Source organism: Mytilus edulis, chromosome 13 (genome assembly GCF_963676685.1).
Source record: "Mytilus edulis chromosome 13, xbMytEdul2.2, whole genome shotgun sequence".
Taxonomy (NCBI): Eukaryota; Metazoa; Mollusca; class Bivalvia; order Mytilida; family Mytilidae; genus Mytilus; species Mytilus edulis.
Window position 1 is genome coordinate 48,111,303 of NC_092356.1, and position 23,462 is coordinate 48,134,764.

The window sequence follows — 23,462 nt, forward strand, 5'->3', positions numbered from 1 at the left end:
TAGTCCGAATTATAATACAAAAAAACCCAACAATTGGCTATGTAAAACCCATATTCGGACATCAAACGAATGACGTTATAGATTCACAAAGGTGCTGGGCTAAAAAAGCAACATAACAACAAGAAAAAGATATCTATAGTCTTTGATGACAAGCCTGTTTTATATCTATGTAATGCACTTAATCGGACGTTTCTAGCATAAACAAAAACATTTTGTTTTAGAAGCTATAAAACAGACGTGCTATCAAAATGAACAAAATAAAAGGAAAGTACGACAACAACTGAACAAATCTTGGAATTATTTAACAATTTGACTGCTTGTCACTGGCTTCAGTGGAATGACAACTTGTTTTAAAGAAAAACGCACAACCTAGAGATGCATTCATGGGTACATAATTTTTGTACTATTTATCAGAAGAATTAGAAAAAAACAATTTACACATGCAAATGTGTCAACATTCTCACGAAATGACGAGATCTCAATTAAGACGAGATGACAAACATGGCGGACAACGATGTTTCACTAATTGGATATGCAGAAGCATCATAAGATGACTTGTGCATTGGGTAATACAAGGTGACAGGTATATCACTTTGCAGAATGCAGTAATTCATTTCATGATCGACGCATTGGATTATGTTAGACGTGAAAACATTCCTTGCCAGCAAAAAAGTATTTCATTATCGAACTGATGATAAGGGCTGTCCTTCAAACTATTTGAAAAATGATAACATGGATCAAGTTTCCTCTACAAGCAGCCAAAAACATGACAGGCAATGCAAAGTAAGGGATTCTAAGTCATGCATGACTGATTTGATGGAAATAAACATGTTTTTGTTTATCAAACGATATGATGGAATAAAATATACAATACGATGTTAAAATATAATCGTTGTTTAAAAGGGCACTAGCTACGAGATAGGTAAAAAATCTTATGTATGATTTTGTTTTGTTCAATCATTAAGGAAAGTGAAATAGTGAAATACTAATTCGCTTTTAGCCGCTAGTATGTTTTTTTCCCTTCAAATAAGGCTAAGAGACTTTGATAATGAATTATTCACTTGCAAGTGAAAAATTCGACCTCATGCAGTGAATCCGTCTTTATGTGAACTTCAATTTAATTCCTTAGCTGGATATAGATAACGCATGAATTGTGCGGGTTCGGTTATTTAAAGGAAAGAATGTCAACATTGAAAGTGAAACAATCTGATTCGACCCACTTAAATCATTCGTATACAGTAAAAATCAATTATTAAGATATATTCTAAATCTATAATATAAAACTAAACAAACCATGAAAATTAAATTGCACAAGTCCACTTTCTATTTATATCTATATTTATTGTTATATCACTTATGTGACCATCGGAGGTCAACTCGATAGTTAATAAGAAGGTGTCAAGACTAAAGTACACACAAAACGAAGCTAAATGTTATCGAGCTCTTGCCCCGTATATTGTTTATTTTAGAATTTTTATAATTTGGATAAATGTTTTACATGGTTATGAATCAAATATGAGAATTTAAGTCAAACCTGTGAACAAGAATTTGACATCTTGTCCCCTTTCAAAACGTTTAGTAGATCTTCTTCTTTTTCTTTTAGAGTCTGTTACCTTGGTTTCCCAGATAGGCAAAAATATGTATACTAGTAACAACAAAAATATGTATTAGTAACAAAAATGCCAACAACGTTGCCAAACAACGAAGCACCGCAACGTACCTTAATGAAACAAGATTAACAAGAAAATTCCAAATCATTAAGAATTTTAAACAACAACGCACCACTTACTTAATTGAGATGCATTAGGTCAATACCAAAAGGTATTCGTGTTTCAACAAAATGAGTTACTGCATGTACTCCCTAAGCTGACTATGAAATGTTGTCTGCTCTATGGTTCGGTTGTTGACTCTTTGACACATTGCCCATTTCCATTCTCAATTGTATAAAAAAAAGTAAAATCACAAAAATACTGAACTTAGAGGAAGATCAATTGGGAAAGTCCATAATCACATGGCAAAATCAAATAACAAAACGCATCAAAAACGAATGGACAAGAACTGTCATATTCCTGACTTGGTACAGGCATTTTCAAATGTAGAAAATGATGGATTAAACCTGGTTCTATAGCGCTAACCGTATGCTCTAATATACATTCCCGTGACTTTGTATCTATTTGGCAAAAAGCTTCCATAAAACGTTATACGTGGTGTTACCATAATATATAATTTTCTGAATCAGGATTGGCCTATCGAATAAAGCAAATAAAAGTCACTTGCAAAGTTATTTAAGTGATATTTATTAAATTGACAAGAGTCACAAGACCCTCGAAAGAACGTGATAAACATACATGTGTTTACATGATAAAATATTTATCATTATTGTTGTAGGATGATTTACGAATAAGAAGGCATTCTGGGAAAGACCTTTCACAAGAAAAAAGACAATGATAAACGAAGGAAATCGTTGAAACCAAACATAAATGTTGAAAGGGTCGTATAACGTGTTAGTCTGATGAACGTTTTAATTGCTTATTTCCATATGGAACTAAATTGACGACAGCGCGTGCCATGTCATAATCACGTGGTTACGGCGGGTTGTCATGATGTAATGGATATATGCATCGGACTGATGATTTTATGCGTTTCCAAATCCCGTTTCACTCATCGGAACAAAAAATTTACGGTTATTTAAATGATCCTGCAATTTCATATCAGTGAGTCAACACGTTTTGGAATATTAGAACCAATCAAGACACTGTTTTCATTAGCTAGATGGTGGAAAGTATCATGATTTAATGCCAAAACTGTCGTACATATTTAACACAAATTTCCATCAATATGAACCCCATGCCTTCTATATCCATAAATTCTACATCCAATGCATTAGGTTTAGATAGTGAAAAATACTCATATTTTCTCACTACAATAATCAAAGTTTGTATTTCTGAATTGAGTTAATCAAGAAAAAAAAGCTTTCTCAATTTGTACCAAATGACATGCAATATATCTCTATAGATACATTATTAAAGCTACCAACAAAAACCAATGAGAGATGCTCAGATAAGTAGGGATTTCTGTTATTAGTAATATTGTCTGACTTATCACAAAGATGGAAGAAGATCACTGTAAACTGTAAATAAATAAATATATATGATTCTATCAGGTCTGAATGAGGTGTCTATACAGTTCTATTATTCTCTATTCCTTTTTTATACTATTTCCTTTTGAACTCGATCTGTTCTTCATATTTTAGCACCCGTTAATCTCATTTCTTTATTACAAGGTTCAATTTTCTCTATATTCTTTATTATTTGGCCCATTATTCTCCAAGTTGTTAACCCAATCATAACTTCATAAATATGGTAAGAGATATAAATAAAAGGAAATGCTTATCGAATAGAATCAACAAGAATTAAAAAGTTCTTATTCTTTTGTATTCAATCTTTTAGAGACTGGCTCCATTTAAAGTTTCTGCAATCATTTTTGGCAAAATAAAATGTCTTTAATGAAAAGCAGAACAGCAATCATCATACTTGTTCAGTAACGTTTTTCAACAGGCTTATAATTATCATTATGAATATGCAGATATAGGCTTTGGTAAAAAATATAAGTAAGTCGTGTAAATAAAACCAAAATATAATGTGTATGCTGGTCATAAATAAAGGCAAGAGTAGAATACCGGTGTTCAAAAGTCACAATCGATTGAGAGAAAACTAATCCGGGTTACAAACCAAAAACAAGGGAGACACATCAACTTTAAGATGAAAACAAATAACAACAGGAACACTGAAGCGCAACAAAAACAAACGCAAACATTCATAGTCTAAACAAACTATCTAATAACAACTGCCATTTTGCTGACCTGGTACAAAACATTTTGAACCTGGTTTAATGGCTAGCGAAACCTCCCGCTTATAAGACAGATCTGTTGAGTTGTTTATTTATAATATACTTTATTGTTCTGACTTTTGATGTCCTGTGGTAAAAATAATACATTACAAAGTAACGCCTTTCATGAATTACCTTCAGCGGGAATTCTGTCTCCTAAAATATTTGAAATCCAGGAATATACAAATACATAGAAACGTTCGGGGCAAATGGGGTCTTAAGTATTTTGGGTGTTATATAAAGGTATATAGGATTTTTTCTGAGACAAGTGCTTGTGTATTTTATATAAAAGTATTCTCGATTAAGGTAGTTCAAGAAAATCGATTACATAGACAATGTCTTATGGTATATTTATGTCGTTTCCTTCACAATTCTGTCCAATCTATATTTATATACATTCTGCCTGACATGCATTTACAAAATAGTAGCAGACGTGTAAAAGAATATTATTCGATTATCACAACATTATATCCTTATACGAACTGCATATCTTCCGATATTTGTCATTTCCCACCTATAGGTCACATGGTTTCACGAAGCAGACGACAAACGTCAAGGCAACACATTTTTTTGACAGACCGTTCTTGTCGCCTGTCAGGTTAAAGCAGACGTCCACCCAAAAACAATGCAAAACAAATTGAATTCTTAGTCAAAGCTATTGATTTGGTTTAGACTATGACAGGTTGAATGAGGTTAATCCTATATTGAAACTATACTGTCATTTATACCATCTTGTACTTTTTTTAATTTAATTTGCCTTGGTGTTATATATTTTACATTCATCAAATTTACTGTTATACATCTGCAGTCGCAAGAAAAATAATCTAAAGTTACCATACAAGAATGCAGAAGATAGAATAGTTTTTTATACCTATCATTTTTGACACAGGGCAAGAACATGCAAAGCTTCATTTTCCTTTAAATAATATTTCTTACACAAAAACTAGCATTTAATATGTAACCATGCTATTTGTTGTTGTTTCAATATGCTGCAACAAAGTACATGGGTGGTCATGTACAAAATGCAGTTGGCACTACTTTCAGTGGAAGAAAGAGAAAACTGATATTGACAGGGCAGGTGTTGGGTAGTAATCGAATCCTCCTTATTTCTCTGGCATTCCTGACATTCGTATTGTTGGATTTGATGTATTGTTGCGATATTTATCATCGTTCGTTGTGCTGAAATCATTTTTGACTGGCATTACACTTTATGAGGAAAAACAAAAGATCGTGCCGATATCCTAACTGCCGTTTTCTTGAAAAGTCAAGAAGTGCAAAGGAGGAATAAAACCAGGTTCATCAGATCAGTTTTGAGCACAACCCGATTACTTACAAAAGATTAACAAAAGACACAAAGTACCCTCGTGTTCACTGGACTCCTTTCAAAAACCCACTATGAATAATGTATAAATGGGAATTTCTCGCTACATTGAAGACCTGTTGGTGACCCTCTGCTGTTGTTTTTTATTTGGTCGGGTTGTTGTCTCTTTGACACATTCCCCATTTCCATTCTCAATTTTATCAATTATATAAATATAAAAAAGAAGATGTGGTACGATTGCCAATGAGACAACTCTCCACAAGAGACAAAAATGACACAGAATTTAACAACTGTAGGTCACCGTACGGCCTTCAACAATGAGCAAAGCCCCTTAAAACACTGTTTAATCCACCCTTTTCCACCTATGAAAATGTCTGCATGTACCAAGTCATGATATAAGAGTTGTTTTCCATTCGTTTAATGTGTTTGAGCTTTTGATTTTGCCATATGATAAGGGACTTTCCGTTTGGAATTTTCCCTGGAGTTTGGTATTTGTATTTATTTTACTTTTTCCCTAGACTAACATATGGAATGTGCATGCTTGACCTATAGGGTTGTCTCGTGTCATTCCAAGAATAAAAAAAGAAATTATTCCCTAATTGTATTTCAGCACTTATTATGTAAATAATGGAAGCATCTAATTGAATCTATTGGTAAAATCTAATTTAAAAAGAAAAGATCCGAGGCAATAATATTACACCGAGATAAGATTTAATCCACAATAAACCACTTGGAAGAATGAATGTCCCTTTGTCTCAAAATAAGGATTAGCCATTGGAACAAATAAGTAAGACATAAATAACAAATTCTTGTTATTGACATTTTGAAAATTATGAGTTTTCTTTCCTGACCGGCTTAGACGAAATATACTTTCAAATGTCTTTAGCCCCACGGTTATATATGTCTGCTTACTGATCAAGACTGATATACCCATTTTATTCTTCTTATGGGTTGCTGCTTTTTTAATATATATCCAGTTCGATCAGTTTATGGGAAATCGAAGCAATATATCAGCGAGACTTGATAGGCACAAATGGTTTGATCTAGACTGATAGCAGACTGTCTTCACAGTGTAATAAGGATTTCAAGTCTGGCCTATTATTACTTGTAATGTGATTGTTTTGCTTGAATTTTTAATTTTTAATTTTTATTCTTTAACAAAAAAATAGGATTTATCTCTCTCTCTCCCTCCGAAATGGTAGCTAAATCAGAAATCAACAAATTTGCTAATTTTGCTGTATGGTTTCTCTATAGAGTGCATTCTGATGTCCTTGCAGCTAACTGTGAGTAAAAGTCATGCATTTATAGAGCAATAAGAATCAAAGACAATGATATATAGTGAATGTGGTCAACATTCTTAATCCATTGTGCTCATTTTCAACTGCATAAACATTTTCAATCTCAACGTGTAAAAATCACAAAAGTACTTTATGTTTTGGAATGCGCTTCCGCGGTTTTCAGTTTCGTGCTTCAGTGTAAATATATTTAGCAATTACGTTATAGATGTGTAAATAACTCTAAAATAAAGGGATCTCATTTATATGCTAGAAATGTTTGATTATTGCCACTCCGGTATCCGTAAAGCAGCTTTCATGTGTCCTGAAATTAGCCTGCTTTTCATGGTTCATGTTTATTTGTACTAAATGATATACGTATGAAATCACAAGCGTTTTATAAAATAATAACAAATGATTAATACCTGAATACATGTTTCATATATACCTATTAACGAGGGGGGGCAAGGGGTTTAACTGTTATGCTGTTATGGGGCAATTTAATTCTTTGTTATCTGTTATTTTGAAAATATATTTGCTGTTAGCTGTTATTGTCTTATTCTTTGTTAGCTGTTATTGGGCTTTTAGTTTTTTTGTTATCTGTTATTGTGATAATGTATTTGCTGTTAACTGTTATTGAAAATTGGAATGTTAGCATTTTTTTTTTTTTTTTACAGTCAATATTCGATATAAATTGAAGATCATTGGACATTGGGGTCTACCGCTACTAATATGTTTGTCCCGTATTCAGAGAAGGATTCCATTAACATATACCCATCTCAGAAGTGAGGTCCAGGACAAATCATGTATATCTTATGATTATCCTTTGTAATAAATTCCATTTTTTATGAATGTGTATTTAGAATTATCTTAATTTTTTGTATGAGAATAATGTTCCTTGTTTCCCGTACGAACATATTAAATTAAAACAATTCTTAATATGACAAATAGGAAAACATATGGCCAGGAATATCTGACAAGGATCTCAATTAAGGACTAGGTCCTAACAACCACTTAACCTTTTATATAACATGGTACATATAGACTCAGCTCTCTGATTCTTTTCAAAGCAGAACCAAATGCATTGTACAATGAAAGTTCCAACCATGTGCTTGGGTCCGAAGCTGCACATAACTCATTACAAACAAAGATTTATTTCGTTTCAAGCCATTGTTACCCTACTAAGCTATATATTCTACTTATTAGTACACTTGGTACAATCAAAAACCTGAGCTGATAAAAAAAATTGTTCAAATAAGGCCTTTGAAAATAGTGGAATAAATTGCTTTTGGAGTGTCAAAATTCGTTCGAAGTACTTGATAAATTGCATGCTTATAATTGGTGCTTTTGATTTTGCTACTCTATATACCACTTTGACTCTTAGTCTTATTAAGAAAAATTCACACACCTCATTAAATGGTCATTTAGAAAAAGTCAGAATATTCAAACTCTTTTAGGTCATTTTTTTTTATTAGCAACAAAGGGAGCTTCAGTCAATATATATAAACAATACAATAAACAATAAGAAATACTGATTTGTCAAAGACCGAATTATTTTAATATTTCATTTACTGTTATCTGTTTTTGTCCATTTTAATTCCTTGTTATCTGTTATGAGCCAAATCAATTTGCTGTTTTGCTGTTATTGGGACCCCCCTTGCCCCCCCTCATTAACTCGTTGTATGGTATCAAATGGTACCAATTCATCTAGAAACTATTTGAATAAGCCTGAGGAAATTTTATTAATTTAAAAATAATATTGTTACAAAATAATACATGGTTGTTTGAAGATCAATTATGATTTCATCTAATATGTTCTCCGCCTGATTGTCCGGAGCTGACGATGAATTTCACCCAGGGGTTCACAGAAATATATGTATAGGTATATTGTTAAAATGATACTTCCATGTTTAGTTAGAGAGAAAGAGAGAAATTGGAATTATGTCATTGATTTTTTCCATTGATCATCAAAACACCTTCGTTTTGTTATGAGGAATATATAAATGCCCTGTTACGTCTATTTTTAAGAATTAGGACGTTATATAGTCTATTTCCTTGTATGTAGCATGTTATAGTACATGTCGTATGCAACAAGTTGACGAAAAAGAGCTTCTTTTGTCATTTCTTATACTCTTAAAAACAAATGCTGCTTATTGGTATATTTCGGGCCTTTTATATAGCTGACTAATGTCTAGAGCCATCACAATATATCAGTTCACTGTATTAAGATATATATATGAGGATCCTTTGTCGTGAGAAAATGAGCCATTATTTCATTGTATGCATGGTTCATTAGGAGTTTATATAAATAGTGGGTTCAGGATGATAAGTTTTGTCAATAACTATGTTTTATTTTCTTTGGGTTTAAGATTACCTACATAGGAGTCTGATGTTTTTATTTTATTCTTTACGGCATAAAGGTTTTTGCAATTATATTATCATACTGTGGATTCATATATTTTCGTGGGTACCAAATTTCGTGGATGAATGAAAATTAACATGTTCGTGGATATTTAATTTCTTATTTTGTCGAATTCTTCATACAAGCCAATAAAAAATTTGTCATTCGTTGAACATGATTCTAATTTTGCGGTTCAAATGTAGCCACGAAATCCTCGAAAATTGGTTTCAAACGATTAATATTGAATTCACAGTATTATTTCACAAGAGAATCAAATATTAAATCACGTGTGAAGAGACTTTTTATGACACAAACACAATGAAAAGACAAAACATCTCTGTTATTTTACCATTGCCTGTTTAAATAATTAAAAACATTAACCATCAAATCAGTAACAGCATCAAACCGTCAAAAAGGCATGAATTAACGACTTAATCCGGACTTCAATCATACTTTCTCGGACCAATAATCAGTACTTTTCATCGGCTACTTTCGCCACTTTCTTTCTCCCATAAAGAACTTCTTCCGTGATATGTATTTTCCAATAAAACCTGAAGTAAAATGGGCATGATTAATTAGCCCAAATGTTACTAATCACATGTTTGGCTGCAGAGCGTGCAGACACACCATGTCAAATCCGACATTTATATTGGTATGCCGTTCCGCCTGTCCATTTAATTAATGTAAATGATGTGGTCAGAAGATTTTGCTCTTTTATTTCTATCAGATTCAAAGATATAACGGCAGAATTCAGAGTCATTCACGTTTGTAATTTATTATCGAAATGAAGTGATTATATGTGTTAACGGTCAGCGTACCTTGTACGTCTGTTATGTTTCTTACACTTTATAGATAGTAATGGTCAGAGTTCTACATGATCGCCATCAATCACCAGGAAAAAGTTTAAAGTTGCTTATTTATTGACATACTTTCTTAAAATAGATATTGTGTAACTTGAAATATGTCAGCATATAAGTAAGTGTACTTTGCCACCAACATAGTCATCATAAGCTTTAAATTAAAGGTCAATTGCTATCCATTTTAGGTACTTGGTCAATATACAGCTGAATCAGAGAATGTGAAATGATACATGGGCCAAATTGAAATCATTACAGAGCAATGGAATTTTCTTAAATGATGTTATTGGTTTAATAAATTTATTTTTCATATATCATTTAGCATTGTTATTATGAAACCTGTGTGAAGTTGGATAATTTCAAGGAAATTAAAAACTATCCATATAAATCCCATTTTCCCAACTATATATCTTTCTTTTTACGAAAAGGATACATATCTGTTACTTAGATTCGACCATTTTTTTTTTTAATGAAGCTTAATATGTTGTACGATTGATGAAAATAAAACTTTACAAATTTTTTGGACACGAAGCGTTTTGTTGTTATGATCATGGAAGTATTATATTAACAATATAATACTTCCATGTTATGATTTAATTTTATCAATTTAAGAACTCACCAACCTAAACATTTGAAAGCGTTGGGAGTTATAACCAAAAGGGACCGAAAAAATCTAAGGTCAACTTCACTTGAAAGAGTTAGAAATTTTGTTTCTTGATAATTTCATAATTTAGCAACTAAAAGTATATTAGGAAAAAGGGAACTAATTTTAAATCCAATTATAAATTTACAATTGTATCATTTTTAAATTTAATTTAGATTTGCATGTAACAGTGCATTTAACCGTATTAAAACATCACAAAAGCCACATTTAGTTTTAGCCGAAATGTCGACCAAGAATTGGTACCAAATGTAACTTATACAGAAGGTTTTTCATGCAACAAGTTTCTGTTACATATTTCTGGCAGGAATATGATTCATAAGATTAATCGAATACATGCAACAATCTTTTTTATATTCATTAGAAATCGAGCACTTGCAAAAACATTTCTTGTTTTCATAAGAAAGCTCGCTTAATCAAATATTGGGCTTTTTAATCTGCAAGATAAAAGAAAAATAACCTTTTATTAAATGATATACTATCTTTCATGACATCCCATTTACGGAGATTGCACTTGTAGGATAAAATAATAACCAAACAGTTTAAAAAATGACCAAAAATGACAGTTCCGTCATTAAGAAAACCATTTGTCCAGACATATTCTACATTACGCCATCGACTTTGGAACAGTATTAAAGATTTGTGATCGTGCTGGCTTTATAATGTTTCCTCGCAGAAGTTAAATCAGGCTGTCAAATAAAGACATGAAATATTTGTGACAGGACCAAAGACCAAATCGGTATGATATGGATTCTGGAGAGAGATCGCGCTTGATCATTGTTTTATTGGACGAAATTCTCTCAGTTTAATTTTCTCCGAACCATTTAACATTATAAATCATTTTTATATAATTTCATATCGAGGAAATGGCCATCTCAGACCATTTTACCCATCACTTTTACAAATTATTGTCTGGTAAATGGATCTGCGTTATTGCAAAAACTTTGACTTATGTCGTTATGGAGTTGACTTTTTACGACTACCAGAAAATTGCAAAACTCGTAAACTGTCATGCGATATTTCTAACAAGTGAAATTAACTTACAAATGTATATTTATCATTGGGTTGGTCGTTATTCTGATTTCCATCCGTGCTTTCAAGAAAAACGGAATAATTCATGAAATGACTTGTTCCTAATGTTTCTTTAGCATGCTCGGAAAAAACAGAAAAAGTTGATTATCTTTCGGAGTAAAATACATCAGACATAAGACGACCAGTGACATATACAGCGGACGATCCAAACGAAAAAAAGAATCAGCAACACCTTTCGAGTATAATGAGAGGTATGATTTCCGGGTGAAAGCTTTCAAACAAAAAATAAACAAAAAGTGACTCCTCAAATTATGAATATATATTTTTTAAAGTTATGAACAAAATGTAGAGCTTTATTATAGATACCAAGTCGATTTATTTTGAAACAATAAAGTATAGGGGTTTTGGCATACGGTCTTCAATAATAAATCATGGGGAATCTTTCCGAGTCTAAGATGAATTATTGCATTCAACACTATCAAACAACAGAAAGATCCTACGTTAAAAATTATCATCAATTTTTGGACAAAAACGCATAAACATAACAGTAATCATGCATGCCTTGACGACATCCGTGAAGATGGACAGACATGCAGATCACTGAATGAATATATTACAAATCGCAAAACGGACAACATATAAAATCCAAGAAAGCTGAAGTATAACAGGGAACAAGCTGCAACTCTGTTAAAACTAATCCATTCAATTTTTTGGTATCAGTTGTTGTATTTCTAAAAAGATTTTATGCATTTTTGGTATCAGTTGTTGTATCTCTGAATTTTTTTTTATGTATTTTTGGAATCAGTTGTTGTATTTCTAAAAAGATTTCATACAGCAAAATCACATAAAAAGTATCAGAAAAATACAACCGATCCCTTGTCGTAGTCGTACAAATATACCATTTAAAAAAATACACATACAATTCATGTGTATACAACTTTTTCATTGCCGAGGTGAAATGAAATGTGAACACAGAAAATAAAATCAAAATTGTCTACGCAGCTAAATTTTGGACTCTTTAATAGAAAACTCTAGGTTATCTTAAGTGGGTGGCGCCTTTTACGTTTGCTGTAAGTCTTTGAAATCAAAACACTCAATGTTAGACATATTAATTGAAGTGATGTCTTCATAGTTCCTCAGGTCCGTGTAATGTCGTTTTGATATCGCAATAATGTCATTTTCAGCATAGGATCAATACATAGTAGATATACTAGAGTAAACTGATGATCATGGTTTAATGACAGGCTTTTTAGATAGACTAGACCTTGTCAATTATAAAATGAAATCGAAATCAATAGATAATGAACAGTTAACATGAAATCTATTAAGGTTTAAATTAAAATTCTATCCAAATGCACGCTTAGAAAGATTTCAAGCCCCTTAAGTCAGAAACTATTTCAGAGTTGAAAACCGTGATGGTAACGTGATTAACTGCTCTGTCACCAGTAACAGGAGTTCATGTAATTAAAATGATTTAGGTTAGGTTTCTTGTTGTTGCTTTTTTTTAAGTCGGTAAAAATCTGTCAGTATACAGACAGTAGTTAAATAAACATGCAATGATTATTCAAATAGTTAAAACAACACAGTTTCTTCTTAGAGAATTACCTTAACGATTCCCAAAGTAAAGCTTCCAAAAGATGTCATACATGTAAATATTATTTGAAAAAATGCAATGAGCAAATTAAAACATTTTAAAAGCTATCGAACAATGATGACGGTTTCTGTGTTCTTTTTACTTAAGCTACATTCATATTCAGTGTAATTTTCTTTCGTCCTCCTTTTTTATAATTCGTAAATTGTTAATAATTAAGAATCGTGATTGTTTAAACAATTATGTAAGCAAATGGTAATTTGTAAACTATATTGTCAGAGCTGCATGAGAGAAAAATTGTTGATCATGATAAGATGTTATAACTGAACTATTATTTCTGTCTTTCGATAGACCTCTGGGTATCTTTTCAAGTTATGTTGTGTTGCATAGAGGTATCCCTTTGGCTGTGTGCTCCCACTTCTTTATAAGGATTAAGACCGGATTCGTCAAGTCTGTATGCCGATAGATTCGAAAAGATTCCACCTGATATAGCTATACTGCCAATCAATCACACGTTAAATAGATTGTCCCGGAAAATCTTGTATCAATAAGGTATTCCGATAAAATATCAAAAATGATATCATTTTACAATTAATCATAAAATAGTTTGTTTATATTAGATGAACAAAGTCTCGATCAAGGGAACGTGATATCGCTTTTAATCCTGATCAAAGATGAAATCGTATTCAATTATCGGAATTTTCTTTTAAAGAAACTATTTTCAAACTGTTTAATGGCAACCATTTGACCAGACGGCACATTTGTTTTCGCTGAAAACTGTTGACTTTCCGGTAACTGTCCATTATTTGTTGTTAAATTACACTTTTCGTATGTCTGACTTGACAGAAAACGAGACAACGTCGAATAAAAACCCAGATAAATATTTTCAATAAATCGTGTCAAAATACAAACTTTTGTATTGAATTTCGCCTGATTGATTTTATAGCATGTCTAGTTGTACTTTATAGTAGAAGTGTTAATGTGGTTGAAATAACAGTTAAATAATAAAACACAAACACCATATACTTGTTTTTAAAATGGATTTAATCTACGACCTTTAGAACTATGCCTCGTTCTATACGAGTCAATAGTTTTTATTCAACAGCTGTATATATATAGGTTATAAAGGATACACAATATAATAATAAGAAGATGTGGTATTGTGGCCAATGAGATAACTCTCCACAAGTTCATTTTAGCCGTTATTCGTATATATGTATGTATGTACGTATATCTTATTACCATATTGACCAAGAAAATCAACCTAAAATGTTGGAGTAGATCTGAGTGTTCCTTTATCTCAAAAGGCCCAAGTCAAAGAGAAACTGCCAATGCCAATGCCCATGACAAAAATTAACCTAAAATGTTGGAGTAAATCTTAGTGTTTCATTCATCTCAAAGGGCACACGTCAGAGAGAAACTAACATGCCATGGCAAAAAAATATAAAACAATTAATTTTATTGAGAAAACTAACAGCTTGATTCATAACAAAACAATTTACGGAAAACAAATATAACATATAACAAACATCAACCACCAACAACTAATAAACTAGACTCTCGTCTTGGGACAGGCACATACAGCATGTGGCGGGGTTGAACATGTTACAGGGCTCTCAACACTCCCTGAATCTTGGACGGTGATGTTACAGGGCTCTCAGCACTCCCTGAATCTTGGACGGTGATGTTACAGGGCTCTCAGCACTCCCTGAATCTTGGACGGTGATGTTACAGGGCTCTCAGCACTCCCTGAATCTTGGACGGTGATGTTACAGGGCTCTCAGCACTCCCTGAATCTTGGACGGTGATGTTACAGGGCTCTCAGCACTCCCTGAATCTTGGACGGTGATGTTACAGGGCTCTCAACACTTCCTGAATCTTGGACGGTGATGTTACAGGGCTCTCAGCACTCCCTGAATCTTGGACGGTGATGTTACAGGGCTCTCAGCACTCCCTGAATCTTGGACGGTGATGTTACAGGGCTCTCAACACTCCCTGAATCTTGGACGGTGATGTTACAGGGCTCTCAGCACTCCCTGAATCTTGGACGGTGATGTTACAGGGCTCTCAATACTCCCTGAATCTTGGACGGTGATGTTACAGGGCTCTCAGCACTCCCTGAATCTTGGACGGTGATGTTACAGCGCTCTCAACACTCCCTGAATCTTGGACGGTGATGTTACAGGGCTCTCAGCACTCCCTGAATCTTGGACGGTGATGTTACAGCGCTCTCAACACTCCCTGAATCTTGGACGGTGATGTTACAGGGCTCTCAACACTCCCTGAATCTTGGACGGTGATGTTACAGCAGAACATAAAAGACACTGACATAAGCCTTCATAAAATTTCAAAATTTCGTTTGTCTGATAAGTCCGTTCATTTCGTATGCATTCAAAGACGTCAACAGAACGGACTTATGTTATGAACGGATATCATCGTATTTGTTTTCCATTGCTTTTCTCTTCGCTTAGTCACACGATGGTCAAGCCAAGTTTTTTCTCCCTCTTTTTAGGAGTGAAACACTGATCATGCCAAGTTATTTCAATATCCTGTATTTAGCCAAAATATATTTTATGTGAACTAGAATGTGGATATGTGGTGACACACAATGGTGCAGATTAAGTAACATGAAATTAGTTAGCAAAGTATTTAAAAAGATTTTAAAAGAATTAACTTCCCTTTCTAAGTAGCCGTGTCCGGTTGTTTTTACACATGTTATTCTTTTTCGAAGGGATTTGTTACAGACAGAGTTTTTATCCAAAGCACCATTGATCATTAATCACTCTTAGCCAGCTGTTCAAAGACTTTTGTCAATAAAGATCGACTTTGTCTTCAGCAGCTTGTCTGAAATTTAATTCCCCGTAGTTATTTAAGGAAAACATCGGGATTTCTTTTGGTATTTGGAGAAAGTCTCAAATAAAAGTTTACTAATCCCATTTATACACCAATCAGGAAAGTATTAAGTACTATCCATCACGTAATCGTACTCTCCTTAGTAAAGACAGTAAAGCTTTACTGATGACAGAGATTACATCGAGTTGTCTGATCCTGAATGTGATAAAACGCCGTAAAGTGGCGCTTCATCAGATAATACCGTCAAATCGGCAATAAACGTTACCTAAGGAATGTGAATGCACCAAAGGTACATGGAACAATTTGTTAAACAGACATATTTTGAATTTGTCACCACATCTGTCTTATTTTGAAGCTATATGTATGTGACATGCGTTTTAATTGTTGCAATGTGCTCGGCAATCGGTTAAAAGGCGAAGATCTACAACATAGGTTATTCTTGTAAAGTAACAAAAAAAGTTGATTCATTTTCTGCACTGGTGTTGTTATGTTTTTGTTTACTGTTCCTTTTTGCGTATTTCCTATATCGTACTTTATTTATATTAACCCAGATTCAAAACATAAAAAAAACCATAACCGTTTCTATTTTAGCTATGTTTGATTGTTGATACGGCATACCAGAGCGTTACAATCGTGTAGACAGCATGAAAATTGATAATTCTGATGTGTTTTGCACATGTAGGTTACGCAATATTTCGCTTCAGAAATACGAGCTTTTTGCAATCCAGCTTTTCTTTCACACAGATTAAACTTGGTTTCTTTTAATTTACATATGTTCACATCTCATGACAATTCTAAAAGAAAATATGCGATTTAATTCTTGGTTACAAAATATCATTTTGTATTTTGGTTTTTGAGTTTTCACTGTATGAGCTTTCCTGAATGAAACACAGAGCACTCGGATCGAAGCCAACTTGATATCCACCAGAAAAGAATGGATAACTGGAAGTATTCACACAAAAGAGTGATATCAAAATGAAACATGAGGCAACTTGTAAAGAAAATATAATTAGGAAAAAAAACTTTAAAAATGGTGTTTAATTTTGCATACTATATATATACTGGTATAGCACTATACGTGTTCGTTGGTACGGAAGCGTACGTTGGTAACCTTCATCGGATAGACCGAAGGTCGAATGAAATAAACTGGAATGATCAGAAAATGATCAGACCATCATTGCATGAACTTCCATCATGATCAGACCAACTATGCCAACAAGATGTTCGGTTACAATAAAATGGCTTTATATCAACAAAAACAGTAGTCCGAGATTACTCTGACGTCAACGGCTGTTTTGACAGACAAGCTGGGGCCGTTAGACAGTCACACGGCCCGGCCCCAGCTTGTCTAGCAAAACAGCTAAAAAAAGGTTATTATTATAATACATTAAATTATGCCATTACCGCCGAAATAAGTGGCTGCTTGGTTGTGACTTCAAGGAACTACGAGAAGTCCACCACTATCATAGGACCGACATAATGAATAATACCAAATAGGGAATCATGCATTGGATTTGTTGTATCTATATGTCGTATCATGTAATGCTTGCGAACAGAATATATACATAAGGAAGGCCGTGTTGAAGGCCGTACATTGACCTATAATGGTTTAATTTTATAAATTGTTATTAGGATGGAGAGTTGTCTCATTGACACTCATACCACATCTTCCTATATCTATAATATGTAGTGATAAATGATGAGTAAAAAGATTTGACTATTATCTATACTGCATGTTAACCTGTATTACTACAATTGTGTAAAAGAAATGTTTTATTTTGGCGCAAATGAATTTCAATTTGGCGCAACTATACAAATTATCGCATGCATAGTAGAAAATGTAATTAGAAACTTCATGTCACATTACGTAATATTTATATATATATATATATATATGTAGTAAAGGATATAATCTATGCTTCTGACAAATAATTGATGCCCCATCAAATTCTCTCTTTGGTATCGTTTATCTCCAGATTGTTATAATTCCCTCTGGAGTCACGTTGCAAAGAAGTTACCGTTTCAATTAAAGAACAATGAAATTTTATGAGAAATAATTAGGTGTCCCTTTCATGTATGTTAACACACTTTTCAATCTCTATAAATGTAAACCCCTTTTGAGTGTTTTACTGAGTTCTTGCTTCTGATGAAGAGGGTATATCTATTCGTTTATTTTTCTTTAACTACACAAAAAAAATGTAGAGATTGAAAATACATGTATGTATCACCATGGTTACTATTCGATACTTATAATTCTTCATTCTATATTTCCGAATACATGTATATGTGGTTTTCTATGTTGTGATGTTATGCTATTGTTTAAGAAAAAGGGAGAAGGTTTGGTACCTTTAAAACGTTTAATCCCGCTGCAAATGTTTGCACCTGTCCTAAGACAGGAGTCTGATGAACAGTAGTTGTCGTTTGTTTATGTAATAAATTTATACGTGTTTCTCGTTTCTCGTTTTTTTTATATTCATGTAGATTAGACCGTTGGTTTTCCCGTTTGAATGGTTTTACACTAGTAATTTTGGGGCCCTTTATAGCTTTTTGTTCGGTTTGAGCAAAGGCTCCGTGTTGAAGGCCGTTCATTGACCTATAATGGTTTACTTTTATAAATTGTTATTTGGATGGAGAGTTGTCTCATTGGCACTCACACCGCATCTTCTTATATCTATATGGAAACGCTCGAATCAAAATAGGTGCTGAAAAGAAAATTATAAAACCCCTGTTTCTTTTCGAATGCTTTTCAATTATTTAAACAATATTAATGGTTTGAATTACGATGCCACTTAGTTTTGTGCTTGCAAGATTATCAAAAGACTCCTTCATAACAATACACATGAGCAGAAACATAGAACTTAGAAGAGACAAGTAGAGTCAAATTCGCAATAAGGCAGCGAATTAATGCCATATAAGTTCCACCAAGGATGTATATAGTGTGATTGAAGTATATAAACCACGTGATATAAACGGCTATATTTTAGTCTCCAGCTAATACTTATATAGTCAGAGATTCGGTATTGGCAACGGCTGGTTACATATACACCATACTGCCATTCGGATACTTGGAGTCAGGATGGGGAACATTCGTTTCTGTCGATTCTTTCATTGTTTCATGCAATATTTCTGTATTCCTTTACTTTTTACAAATTCAGTCCAGATTTCAATTCTTTATATTTTATGATCTCCCATTATTCTTTATGCTTTATTCTGTTACCTCTTTTTATGCCCCACCTACGATTGTAGAGGGGCATTATCTTTTTCTGGTCTGTGCGTATGTTCGTCCGTCCGTCCGTCTGTTCAGTCGTTCGTCCGTCCCGCTTTAAATTAAAGTTTTTGGTCAAGGTAGTTTTTGATGAAGTTGAAGTCCAATCAACTTGAAACTTAGTACACATGTTCCCCATGATATGATCTTTCTAATTTTACTGCCAAATTAAAGTATTGACTCCAATTTCACGGTCCACTGAAGAAAGAAAAAGATAGTGCGAAGCTCAGGTTAAAGTTTTGGTTAAAGTTTTTGGTCAAGGTAGTTTTTGATGGAGTTGAAGTCCAATCAACTTGAAACTTAGTACACATGTACCCTATGATATGATCTTTGTAATGCCAAATTAAAGTATTGACCCCAATTTTACTGTCCACTGAACATGTAAAATGATAGTGAGAGTGGGGCATCCGTGTACTATGGACACATTCTTGTTTTCTTAATATTTTATTTTGCCCATTTTTTTGTAGTATATGACAGAAACATGTATTTCTATTCTGTAAAGATCACCTAGACCCTAGCCCCTCATACATTCGCAGTTGTCACATCTGTGTAGTCTTTTGAGATCGTTAGGTTAAAATTAAAGCAACGTTCAGTTTTGAAAGTAACATGCTCTTTCACGTTCAATCGCTAACTATATAACTTCTCGTGCATGTTAAGTGTCATTCTTTAATTAGCTGCATTTTGACATCTTTTTGATGATGTACATTTCGGGAGCTGCAACTCTTGATAATTTTTAATGTCAAATATAAATCCAGAATTAGCGTTTATAATTCCAAGGATTTAGTATGTTCGATATTGATAATCAACAGACTAGTCTTTCACCGTCTAAAAATGAAAAAAAACATACATTTGTTCGCCATTATCTCATCATGTCCATATGTTAAGAATACAATGTCAGATAAAATTTTATTTGAAACAACCAGATTGTCTAGAATTGTATAAAATTATGATTAATTTGTAACCATTTTTAATGTTCATTTCTTTAAGATTTGTATTTAGAAATGATCGATGCGTCTGGAATATTTACAAAAAATATATAACATGAATGAATGATGAGCTCCCAAAACAGCAGGAACAGAGTCTAAATTACTTTCATTTGCATACAACTTAAGTGTCCTGCTAACATTCAGAATATATTAAAGTTTATTAAAAGGGAAATCAAGAGAAAAGTGGATGTTGACAAAGGAAAGATGAGGGCGAAGAAATGTGCGCGCGCGCCAATACTATAAAATGGTCGTTATAATCCGTGACCAGACAGGTCATAAGGGTGATCAGCTTTGGTGTCTGAATTTTTGTTTTGACAAGGTTTTAAGATGTTTCTATCAAAGATGACCAGTTAGCAACAGATGCCCACTGATCGATTTTAAATGACCATTGGTCATTCATCAATGACATGTTGAAAAATTGGTTAAATTGTCCGTGAAATCCCACACCAGGTGATATAGAAATCTGTAACAGGCGACTGCTAATAAGCTAAAAATACGTTAAAATGAAGGGAGTTTGTAGAATCAATTAACATACTCGTAAAATGACCGCAAACAGATGAATAGTAGGTTTTTTTGCGATAATTGGGTTAGATGTTGGCGATAGCATTAAGCACTTTTAAGACCAGTTATGTTAAGTCATCGCGGTTTATATTTTTCGTTAATGTCAAAGCCAGGGATTTAATTTTAAAATCAATATTACATAAATCCTGAAATTCATAGTTTCAAATACATTAAAACGAAACTAAAACAAATGCGTAGTGTATGTTCACAACATTTGATTTTCTATATATTTCATACAATGTCAAAATATAAATAAGGCTTTAAGCATTTTCTTTTGCGAAGTATTCTTATTTTAACCGATTATCGTTTCAGTATGGTTTGATGTTTGCTAATTAACATTTAACTGAATTTTCTAAAACTAAAGGTCAAGTATCACCGACCTTACTCTCTTATGACCAATGGTCATCGGTTCGGCCAATGGTCAGTTTACACTTCATTACTCAGTGACCCTGCACAAGTCCAAGTTGTAATTCATCGTGGATTATAACGAGGAATTGTAATAACAGAAAAGCGTCATAAACCCTAAGTGGGTATCAATGTTTTGTTCACAGATTTAAAGAACCGTAAAACAAACATTCTATTCTTCGATGTGAAAATTACCCAGCAGGCACAAAACGTTGTGTCAACGTTGATCCAAAGTCAGTCTTCAACGTTGTTACAACGTTGAAACTTGGGTTAGTTTTGAAAGTTGTAATGACGTTGAAATTCTGACGTTGAATCAACGTTGAAGTTTCAACGTTGTATTGACGTTGATAACATGTTGAAATCGGGTCCAGTGACGTTGAAATCAGGTCGGGTCTAGGTTGAAATCAGGTCGGGTTTAGGTTGAAATCAGGTCAAGTTAGGTTGAAATCAGGTCGGGTCTAGGTTGAAATCAGGTCGAGTTAGGTTGTACATGTAGTTGGGTCATTTGTATGTTCAACTTGGTTGAAGTGATGGTTTTGGGGTGTACATTAATCCTTATTGGCACGTGTTCAAATACAATAACAAGATACCTGAATTATGAAATGAAAAAGCCACTTTCAAGTTGGTGTCTATCAACAGTTCCTTTTTCAACAAGGGACTCCAAAAGAGAATAGTAGACAATAACAATCAGAATCAAAGAATAGAGACAGTTACAATATCAAAATTTTATTTGAAACCAAATATATCAATATTAACAAAGCTTACTTTTCTAGCACATCAATTTCTCAAAGCAAAGGAAAAAAAGAAAAACTTACTACAGCACACTGGTTTGATTCTGGTTGATCAAGTTTTCCAACTTATACAAAATTATGTAAATGCAGCAAATTTGACACAGTGACACAAAATGCCTCCTTTGTTTTATGTGAATACATAGCAGGACCATTAAAAAAAGATGTTCTCATTTTAAGTTTTTGTAATCCGATATTTCATGTATTTACTTCTATTTTATTGTCTTTTTTTCATTTTTATTGATACTTGTTGATCTGAAATTTGCCTTTTGAGGGTATACCGTATGTTTTTTAAAATTTATCTTGAAGGCATTTGGAACAAACCATACCATCACCAAGCTGTTTACTCATTCAATCATTTTCTATACACCCGATACAATTGAGTAAACCGGAGAAAAAAAGATGCACCAAATAACTTAATTTCACTGCCTTTTTTTACTGGCACTAAATTAACTGTAGAAATTAAAAAAAGAGGTTTTTAAAATGAAAAATTTATTTTGTTTTAATGATTTATTCTTTTGGCCTAGAAACTCCTTCTGCTCTCTGTGGGGCACACTTCAAATGTCCTGATCACTGCTCGGATATTTTGGATTCTGGTGTCTCTTTGTGGCAGGCTAGAACAGCATCTGAAAGCATGGAAAAGAAATAACATAAATTTGAATTACATAAATAAAGTTGTGTACTTTTGTTTTACAAGCCAGAATGTTCATCTGAAACAATTGTACCAGCTTGCATGAATAACAAGACAAAGCATGAATCCTTTAAACCAGATCTGTGTTTTGCAATAACCAAAATGTTCATATACAGATAAAACTATCAAAGATGAGAGATATTTAACGAAAAAATCTAAAAGACCAAAACAGTGTTTAAGAGCAGACCATTTCTATGTGTGTCAGACACACCATATCGAGTTGTATTGGAACGAATGGCTAGTTTTCGATGACACCCCCTCTCCCTTTTTCTGATATTACTGACTCTGTGCATGGCTAGATATGTTTTATGTTAGTTTGCTAATTAGAGGATATATGCAATCATGTTTTGACATGAAACTGAATTAGATTCAGTAAGATAAGACCGTCTCATAATTTCTGTGAAGGTAAACATGCAGATAATCTGATAAATAATTTGAATGTGTTTGTTTATATTATGATTCTTCGTTAATTGAACTGTAAAATAGACTTACGCTAATATCAAGAGGTTTATACAGAAAAGTCTTCTATCTTCTTTATATTCCTTAGACGCAGTTGTTCTCTATTTGTTCATCAGTCTGGTGCGATAATTTCTCGAGAATGATTTTCAAATTTTTCTAAACGGATGTTAAAAAGAGGTGCGCGTGCTTGCGTGCGCATCCAAATGTAAATATTCGGAACTCCAGTTGAAAAACCGCGAAAATTTAAAAACTTCTCAATTATTATGATTACATTGTACATCGATGATATTTTAAGTTTATATATTAAATATCATTCGGTAAAAATAATTAAATAAATATATCGAATAATTTCACCTATTTATTTAATTTAATGAAAGCAATTAAAAAAAATCGATTTGATTTAAAAAAAAATATATATAAACTAAGAAT

General features: G+C 33.0%; 1 long non-coding RNA gene across 1 annotated transcript; it reads right to left on the reverse strand.

The window, feature by feature from the left end:
- Positions 1-22,358: 22,358 nt before the first annotated feature.
- On the reverse strand, positions 22,359-23,189 carry LOC139500793 (uncharacterized). Its single transcript, XR_011658362.1, has 2 exons — positions 23,067-23,189; positions 22,359-22,509 (listed from the first exon to the last, which is right to left on the reverse strand). It is a non-coding gene; the product is annotated as an uncharacterized lncRNA (long non-coding RNA).
- Between the last annotated feature and the right edge of the window lie 273 nt (positions 23,190-23,462).